Genomic DNA, 10242 nt, shown 5'->3' with positions numbered 1-10242 from the left:
AGAGGAGGTGGAGAGAGGCGTGAGGTGTTTGATGGGAGAAGACGTGGAGGGCAGAAAGGCAAGAGAGAGGGCGAGGGAGGTGAAAGAGTTGGCCAGCAGGAGGGCTTTTGAGGAGGGAGATTCGTCGAGTGTGGGGTTGGAGGGTCTGGCCAAGGAATTTATCAAGGAGATCGACTTGGTGCCGAATTGAAAGTTTATGCAACAATGTGGGGTCCAATTGCTGATAAATTGAGTCAGCTCATCTAATTATTCTTCTATCATGCAATGTCAATGCAGGGCTTGTGCTCACATTTGTGGCTTGCGCATGTTTGTGGAGCATTGCGTGATGAATTCTTAAAGCTTTAGGAGCTAATTTAAGAATATGTTCCTTTTTTTTTTCGAGTACACCGGCAGTACACACTAGTCTTGCGTGAGCATTACCTATTGAGTCAAAGGACAAAATACTTCACAAAGATAGAGAACCAGATACAAAGCGAGTCCAAAGAATTACTCTAGAATGATAAGCAGCAAAGAAGGCAACTCAATCAACAGCTCTATTCGCCTCATGGAATACATATATAATCTAAAAGACGTCACACTCCTGCAGCAGTCACCGGACGTCCTCTAGAAGCGGATGGTCGAACACCCTTGGCTCCTCCTGTAGAATCTACTCAATCACCTCTACTAAGTCCCCCTTCAGGATGATGTACCAAGCCTCGAAAACTTGCCTTGCATAGAAAACACCCTCCCAGGCAGCCCTGAGTTCCGCCTCTGAAACTGATGGCTCGGAGGTGTGCCACCCTCTTGCCGCAATCAGCTGGGACTCGTGATTCCTAATCACAAAGGCAACACCTGTGCCTCCTCCATCAGCTGACAAACTACCATCAAAGTTTACATTAAGGTGGCCAGGGGGTGGGGGCTCTCAGGATGTGATGACATACTTAGATGCTATATCAGCAGAGGAAGAGACCCAGATATCTCTAGCAAACTCAGATGAAACAGTCATAGTAGCCTCAAAGACCTCAGTGGCCTGACGGATAGCTCTATCCACCACAACCCTCAAGAGGGCCCTTCTGCTCTCGAAGACTCTATCGTTCCTATCCAGCCAAATGTGATAAGCCATATAAGCACCAGCAAGGCCCCAGGCAGTAGACCTCAGAGCCTGAATGGCAGACCTCATGTGCCGGAGTAAATCCTCTGCAGACTCAGTGGACCTCGGTAGGAGAAAAAAAGCCTGTCTCCAAATCTGAACAGCATGTAGGCACTGTAGCTGGACATGGCTGATCGTCTCCTCCATCTCTGTGTAGTCCATGCATAACTGAAAGATCTCCATCACCCTCCTCGCTAGTACACTCCTGGTCGGTAGGCATTCTCAGGCCACCTTTTAGATGAACAAAGCAACCCGGGGGTGGATCCGCATCCTCTAAGCGTGATACTAGCTTCACAGGTGCATGGAGTGCAGGGCAAACTTGAATCTGAGCACCGCCCATCTCTTCCCCCCGGATGCCTACCTTGAGGTCGGGAACAAGGGCACGCTCCCTTTCTTTTGGGTGGATGACTCCAAGCTCCGCTTTTCCAAGGAGGACAAGATGCGCCCCTTCTTCGAGACCATCAAGTATTGGGGCTTTCAAAGGAAGCACGCCTGCATGTAGTGCGACGCCTGCGGCAGCCTTTTGGGCTACGTCTATGAGGACGACCCACCCCTTATGCGAGGAAACGACCAACTTGGCTTCGGCGTTAGCCAGGCCATCCCCTAGTGCCTAGGGTACCGCTTCAAGACCAAGGCCCTCATTGTTTCTACCCATTGGTGATGATGATGATCGTGATGATCTCTTTTACCTTTTTTTGAATTGGATTTGAGCAAGATGAATGGGATTGTCCACTCTTTTGTGATTATTGTGAATACATATATGATATGGCTCATAAAATGATTGGATTGGATTTTTATACATGTACTCCGTGATTACTGAGAATATGTCCTTCGGGATTCTAAAAAATTATATGTTTGTTGTTGCTAAAATTGGTCCTTTTTGGATATTTAAATTTAAAATATTTCTAATTTCCACCATGTTTTAATTAGATGTTATTTGGTCTAGCCCCTTATTTATATTTACCAAGAGTAATGACTAACGACAATATAATCAATCCCCATTGACTCCCCAAACTTGATTACTCTAATCTTTTTCTTTTGAGGGGTAAGGGAGGCAAAAAGCCACCCAGATTTCTTATTAAATAGAAAAAATGTTTATATAATTGTAGAAAGGAGAGAAGGATTGTAGCGAATATTACCGCATAGTACTTATATCTTCTCCAGAACAAAATTTTCATTCAACAGGGAAAAAAACCCAATCTTACCGAGCAAAATAACATAATTGGCCACAAAAACAACAGATTTTTCAATAGTAATGAGAAATCATTGTGGTGATATATTCCTTATCCTTCAACAGTCTGCTGCTTGGTGATCCTTCAAAAGTGATGATATTTCTTTTTATCTTTATCCAGATTTTTTCAAAGTCAGGCAACTGCTTCTGATTGCACAAGGAGGACCAATCGCTGAAGAAGCTAAATCCCTTCAAAGCACTTACTGTGATTGAAGAGTGCTTACTGAGAAAGATTCTAGCATTTCGTTCCTTCCAATATACCCAAATTATAGTTGCGAAGAGCAAATAATAAATAGGTTGGACCGATTTAGAAAAGGACTTCTTTCTCCATATGAATCAAATATCTTCAAAAGCGACTAAGGGTGCAGAACACCGAGATCCAAGCGAATTGTTTTCCGAATAGATGAGAAGAAATGACAAGTTGAGAAGATATGATCAACCGATTCTTCTCTATGACCACAAAGAGCACATCCTCCTATACATCTTCCTGTCTTTTCTCTTAGAAGATCTTTTGTATTCAGCCTTCTTTTCCAACATAACTATAAGAAATATTTGATCTTAAGTGGTACACTAAGATTCCAAAGGTCATTGGGAAACTTGCATTTGATGCCTCTTGTATTGATGAATTGGTAGAGGAGGCAGTTGAGAAGGAATTCTTGCTATCCAATTTCCATGCCACTTGATCACCATCCTGGTTAAGAGAAATATGAGAAAAAAGAGTTCGTAATTCATTAAATTCTTCCTAGGTTTGTTAATTTCTATTCCAAAGTGCTTGGGTTGAAAAATTCAAATATTGTCCCATCACTACAGCAAAAACAATATTTTCCGACGCTTTTTTGGGCTTTTACCGACGCTAAAAAGCGTCTCTAAAATTCTTCCCGACGCACCCTCAAGCGTGGCAACCTCGTCGGCTATGCGAGCGTGGAAATGGATTTTTGTGACGCGCAGTTTTGCGTCGGCATTAGATGACGCTTTAAAGCGTCGCGTATTAGCGATGCTCAAAACCATCATGTAGGCGAAGATGTGGATGGCTGGCGGCGAGCTCGGCGATGGCCCTGGCGGCAGCGGCCGCCTGGGCGATGGAGGAGAAGCTCGTATACAGCGATATCACGGTCTACAGGGAGGAGTGTAGACCGCGATATTGCGGTCTTCTGCTGAGGCAACGAGCTAGGCAGCGGCGGCGAGAATGGAGGAGAAGGTGGCGATGCAGACGCCGGAGTTGGCAACAAAGGAGCTATTCTCATATCTGTCGCTCCTGAGTGGCTTCCTTTCTTTCTCCTTTTATTCCGATCGATCCGCCGATGTGGGACTAACTTGATGGCCGTCTATCCGCGGCCTCCTTCTTGACATCTCTCTCCTTTCCTCGCCGGAATCCGACGGTGTAGAAAGGTGGGAAGGGGGAATTTGGCTTCCGACGACGCTTATAAGCGTCGTCGAAAGCGTCATCGGAAGCCAAATTCACCTCCTACATATAACCTTTCTCGAATTACGAAAACACCCTGTTTTCTTCTTCTTCTTCCCAGAATCTCATCTCCGTCTATGCCGTCGATGCGTTGTTGAGAAGATGGAGGAGCCGCTCCTCGCCCCGATCCCCGACTGCCTCTCGATGTTCCCAATTCAGTACCCCCAGATTTGGGAGATGTACAAGAAGGCCATCGCCTCCTTCTGGACCGCCGAGGAGGTCGACCTCTCCGCCGACCTCCCCCACTGGCTCCACACCCTCACCCCCGACGAACGCCACTTCACCTCTCCCCTCCTCGCCTTCTTCGCCGCCTCCGACAGCAGCGTCCTCGAGAACCTCGCCTCCCATTTCATGCCCTGGAGAAGCTCGGAAATGGTTCCGACGACGCTTATAAGCGTCATCAACCTTTTGGGTGAACTTCCGACGCTTATAAGTATCGTCAACTTCCAACGCTACAAACACCCGTCGGGAATTTAATATTTTTACGTAGTGCATCTTTTTTCTGGTTAATTCCATAGATCTTGATTACTCTAATCTAAGTGGGGGATGTATTTTCTAGTTATAATAGGTTTGTGGAATTTACCATCTGCTATCATGTTGGACTCTTTGATTGTAAATTAAATTTGTTTGTTGATTGTTTATGACTTGCCGGAAAAGATTATCAAAGGAGTCATAACATTTAGGGAAGATGGGTAGATTGGTGTCTAATAAGAGTCATAATGATGCAGGAGCATGAGCCTGAGTCATGATGGATGTACATCGAGTTTGGATCCTTGCTTGGGTGTGCCCGAAAATACATTGGGTTCATGATTTTCAGCATTTAATTACATTAGATTGAGTCTATTTTATTTTGGTCTATTAGATCACATTGAGTCTTTTTATTTTGGATTTATTTGAGTTCTTGTTTTGAGTTTGTAATTACTGAATTATATTTGCTGGATTGAGTCCATGTAATTGAGTCAACCAAAGTCACTTTGTGGGGACCCAATTGAGGATGTGATGAGATGTCCATCCATATAGGAGAAGTCCTATTCTCATTAGGATTTTATGGCGTGAAGATTCTTAGGCGTGGAGATGTTTATGGGATTGACTAGTCAAAGTCCTACTTTGATTAGGAGTCTTGCTTGGTCCCTTGAGTTGGTCAAGTAATACCTTGGTTAGGAGTCCTTTAGCCCTTAGTATTTGAGTTTAGTCATGAGTCTTAATCTGAGTTTTGTCATGAGATTAATTTTCTATTATGTTCCGATGCCTCATCTATATAATGAGGTGAACATGATGAATAAATCAATGCAGAATATTTTGGGTTGCAAATTGCTTGTGATCTAGAGATGAGAGGCTTCTTTTCTTCCCTTTTGGTGAGATTCCAAAGGCTCTTCTTCTTTCTTGATGAGACGGCAAAAAAACTCCTTATATTTTGGGTATAGGTGAAACTCTTATATTCAGCCCATAGTTATCTCCATTACCTTCAACTCACAGCACTTTTATTGTTATTGTTTCAGTCCGCCATTCATCTTAAATTTTCTTAGGTTTCAAACATCAAACATAGGCCTTGAATCCTTCCTTACCACGTCCAATTAACACAAACCCAAAGCATCGCACGAGGGAATTAGAGTGAGAGATTTCTGGTGCATAACCTAAGCCGCATCACATCTCAATCCCTTTCCCTACACCATCAATTGGTATTAGAGCAAATCGATCCACATGAGTACAAAAAGAAGCCGTCCTTACTATTATGATCCCTATTATGATGTTTCCTACTATGATGATCCCTACTATGATGATCCCTCCTATGACGATCAATACTATTTCTGCAATATTGAATGGCAACAAGATGATATGATGGATGAAGTTCAAAATCAAATGGCTGCCCTAGCATGGAAGATGGATATTATGAAGGCAGAACTATGACGTCGTAGACATATCAAACTACAAGTTGGGCGATGACTTTCAGAATGCAGCAACAAAGGCACTCCTCCTCGAGGTATTTCTCCATCCATAAGATTTGAAATGTTTGCAAATAGGGGTACATATCCGAAGTGAGGAACAACAAAATTCAATGAAAAAATAATAAGTCCCATGCCACAAAGAAGAAGCAAACCTGATTGCTTCAAGTGCGGTGGCCGAGCACACCATGCTGATATTTGTCCCACTAAAGATTAGCAGATATTCAAAGAAGATCTTGATGCTGATTCTAAAAATTAAGAAGCACTATTTGATGACGTTTCTGCTATTGAGATTCCTTTTCCTTCCCTTGAAGTTCCCCCTAGACCCACTAAGATTGAGGACAAGGATAAAGCCAACATGGAAGATAAAATTTTAAAGGTGATCTCGTCTGAATTTGAATCTTTTTTAGATGATTTTTCTGATGTAACTCCAGAAGAACTGCCTAAGAAAGATAGTTCGGAAAATTCAGCGAAGATCAGCCATGGAGATGGAACCGTATTCGTATTAGTTGGTTCTAAAATTTCAGAAGAGATGCCATCAAATTTTGAGGTGAATAATCTAATTTTTAGTCAAGTAGCTCCTTTAACAAGATCTTCAGGTTCTTCTATCAGAGGAATTTTATGTAAGTCTGAAAGGGTATTCCATTGCTGATTTTCAAGATCTGTTTCTAGAATTCATAAATTTAGATCAAGGCGATCAGTAGATTATGACACACATTAGCCCATATCAGTATGCCCCTTCAGTTGGCAGCCTACATCAGTCTGTGGACATCAACCTCGCGTGCACCAACTATGCATATGCACCCATATCAAAGTGCACAGTGGACCAGCACACACGAAGCTTTTCCATACAACTTTGTTTCACTTATCGAATGCCTAAGGATCCTCCTCCTCGACCGCTTGATTTGCATGAGCTTTTCAGCTCCAACTCAATAAAGTCGAGTTCTTCTCAGTCAGAAAGAATTGCTATAGGAGCACGAGCCTGAGTCATGATGGACGTACGTCGAGTTTGAATCCTTGCTTGGGTGTGTCCGAAAACACGTTGGGTTCATGATTTCCAGCATTTAATTACATTGCATTGAGTCTATTTTATTTGCTCTATTAGGTTACATTGAGTCCTTTTATTTTGGATTTATTTCAGTTCTTGTTTTGGATTTGTAATTGTTGAATCGTATTTACTAGATTGAGTCTATGTAATTGAGTTGTAATTAAGTCAACCTAAGTCACTTTAAGTGGACCCAATTGAAGATGTGATGAGGTGTCCATACGCATAGGAGAAATTCTCATTAGGATTTTATGGGATGAAGAGTCTTAGGCGTGGATATGTTTATGGGATTGACTAGTCAAAGTCCTATATTGATTAGGAGTCTTAATTAGTTCCTTGGCTTGGTCAAGTCCTACTTTGGTTAGGAGTCCTTTAGCCCTTAGTATTTGTGTTTAATCATGAGTCTTAATCTAAGTTTTGTCATGAGGTTATTTTTCTATTATGTTCTAATGCTTCATCTATTTAATGAGGTGGACATGATGAATCCTTTGGTGATCTAGAGAAGAGAGGCTTTTTCTTCTTCTCCTTTGGTGAGACTGTTGGGAACCCGCCCATGCCGCAGAAAATTCAAAAAAAATTCAGATGCAGCGGAAGAGGCATGCGCGGGATCAACCGTTCATCGCATGAACGTTGTTTAAAAACCGTTCGTAGATAGATAAGGATTAAAACTTTTAGAATCTTTAGGAAGATCAGAATTTCACCTTGTGCGGATAGATGATCACCGCAAACTGATGATCGTGGTTTTGGATGAAGGTTCGCTTGAAGCCGTTCAAGTGCCCGGCCTCTACGGGTATCCACACAAAGCAGGAACCGATCCAAGCTTTCTATCTCCCCGGGGTGCTAGCTCCCTTGCAGAGATAACTTTGATGGCTGATCACCTCCCTTTCAATCAACTCTTGATTGTGCTTGGGAGGAGGAAGAAGAAGGAGGGATCTTGAAGAAGAATCAAAGCACCTTGCAGCCCTTTTCTTTCCCCTGCGTTTGATGAAGCAAAGGAGGAGGGAGGAGGCTGCCGCCAAGCTTTCTTCTTCTCACCTTTTTGCTGATGGCGGCTGAAACCAAGAGGGGAGAAGGGTGGCCACGAGTTGGAGAGGAGGAGGGCTTCCACATATCATTAGGGCACCTCCTTTCAAAGCCTTTTAAAGGCATCTAGGGCTCCTATTTGGTTTAGTCCAAATCATGAATCAATTGGGTTCAATCTATGCTAGTCCTAATCCAATTAGAACTTGAATGAACCATGACTCAATTGAACTCTTCAATCCTAATCTAATTAGGAGTCATCTTGATTCATTGGATTAATAATTAATTGGGACTTAAGAAATCCTAATCCAATTAGGACTTGTTTAATTCTAGTCCTAATCCAATTAGGACTCTAATTTGAATTCGAAATCCTAATCCGATTAGGACTCTAGGAATCCTACTCCAAGTAGGAATTCAAATTTAATTCAAAACTCCTAATCTAATTAGGATTATAGGAATCCTACTCCAAGTAGGAATCCTAGTCCTACTCCAAATAGGAATCCCAGTCCAAGTAGGAATCCCAGTCCAAGTAGGATTCCTAGTCCTAATCCAATTAGGACTCTACGAATCCTACTCCAAGTAGGACTCTTGTTTTGAGTCCAATTAATCAATTCACTTTGTTCCTTCTTCAACTTATTATCAATCGAATTGATTACTTGTGATTCCTAATCACGATTCAACTATCGGATCGGTCAATGCCTCTAGTGTGTGTGACCCCATAGGTTCTACTCTGACTGGTAGTGAGATATATTATGATCTCTATCACAATATCATTGAAAACTCCTTTCAATGGATCGGAACGATTCCAAATCTACTCATTAGGATTTATCAATCATCAAGATAATCCCTATGAGTCCCACTATCCACTAGTGACACCTAGCAGCATGTAGTGGCTACCCAGCAGAATAGAATGATGAACCTCTAGGTGCAGTTATCATGTGATACAGTCATTCTATCGTGAATCCCTACAGGACGGAGGTCATGGACAACTCGTCAAACCCCTTCGTCTGTCATATGTGAAGATTTATTCGACTTAAGTTCGAGAGTGGAAAACTCTTTCTCCACTGTGCATACTGCCCCGGCCGAGGTCTTACGAACTCAGTCTTATAAATCACATAGGATCTCTCCTTATCTATCAAGGTAGATAGATTCCTTATAGGTGCATACCCTACTCCTACAGTGAACCTACTGCAGCCAATCTACACTGCATGGACCCATATGGCTAGAGACCATGTATGTGCGCAGTCAAACTACAATAACCTCACTGTGAGTAGCCGAAGCACTGCAGGTCAAAGGACCAGTCACACTACTGCAACATCAATCAAGTCACTGACGAGTGGATAGACATCCAAGTGACTTCTTGTATTGGTCACGCTCAGTACCCTTGTTCTCTAACAAGCACCTGCACTATTACTTCAGTGTCTCCACACCGTGGACTCGAGTCTCGTCCATCCATAGGGAAAGTAATGTGTGCACTGATCTCATCGGATCGATCACCGTCCTCGTGATGATCCATCGATCAGGAGCGTTTAGAAATTAATCACTAATGATACACGGCTCAAATTCTCAACTCTTGAGAATATGCATCATCATCTTATTAATTTCTTGGACGATTCATAGACACAATAACAATATAAATAAAAAAGATGCCTTTCATTTATTCAATAATAATAAAGTCAAGTACAAATTATGTCCTAGAATTAATAATGTGTCAGCCAAAATTGGCTTCTAGGGCATACATCTAACAATCTCCCACTTGCACTAAAGCCAATCAGTCATATATCTTAGTCCCATCTTCTCAAGGTGGGCTTCAGTCTTTTGTTGACTTAGCTGCTTAGTGAATGGGTCTGCCACGTTGTCCGCGGAGTCTACTCTCTGCACCTCGACATACTTCTTCTCAACATAGTCGCGTATGAGGTGGAAGCGCCGCTCTATATGCTTGGACTTCTGATGAGACCTTGGCTCCTTAGCAAGAGCTATGGCGCCATTATTATCGCAATAGAGTGTTATGGCATCTGATGACATTACATCCAATTCCGCAATAAATTTCTTGAACCAGAAGCCTTCCTTAGCAGCTTCAGAGGCAGCGATGTATTTAGCTTCCATAGTAGAATCAGCAATGATCGGTTGTTTAGAACTCTTCCAATTCACCGTACCACCATTGCACAAGAACACATATCCAGATGTTGACTTCCTATCATCGACATCAGTCATGAAGTTTGAATCTGTGTACCCTTCTACTTTCAACTCTGTTGATCCTCCAAAAACCAAGAATAAATCTTTAGTTCTTCTCAAGTACTTAAGAATATTCTTCACAGCTGTCCAGTGTTCTTCACCTGGATTTGACTGATATCTGCTTGTGACACTCACAATAAGAGCTATATCAGGTTGTGTACATAGCATGGCATACAT

The 10242-nt window shown here is 42.4% G+C and overlaps 1 pseudogene; it reads left to right on the top strand.

Moving 5' to 3' along the window:
• Positions 1–1255: 1255 nt before the first annotated feature.
• LOC148714616 (uncharacterized) lies at positions 1256–1842 on the top strand (annotated as a pseudogene).
• The last annotated feature ends 8400 nt before the right edge of the window (positions 1843–10242 follow it).

The sequence above is a fragment of the Phoenix dactylifera genome, chromosome 2, assembly GCF_051530095.1.
Source record: "Phoenix dactylifera cultivar Ajwa chromosome 2, Ajwa_hap1_PhDact_Kaust_v1.1, whole genome shotgun sequence".
Taxonomy (NCBI): domain Eukaryota; kingdom Viridiplantae; phylum Streptophyta; class Magnoliopsida; order Arecales; family Arecaceae; genus Phoenix; species Phoenix dactylifera.
The sequence above is the reverse complement of the archived record's forward strand: the minus strand, read 5'-3'. Positions and strand labels throughout refer to the sequence as shown.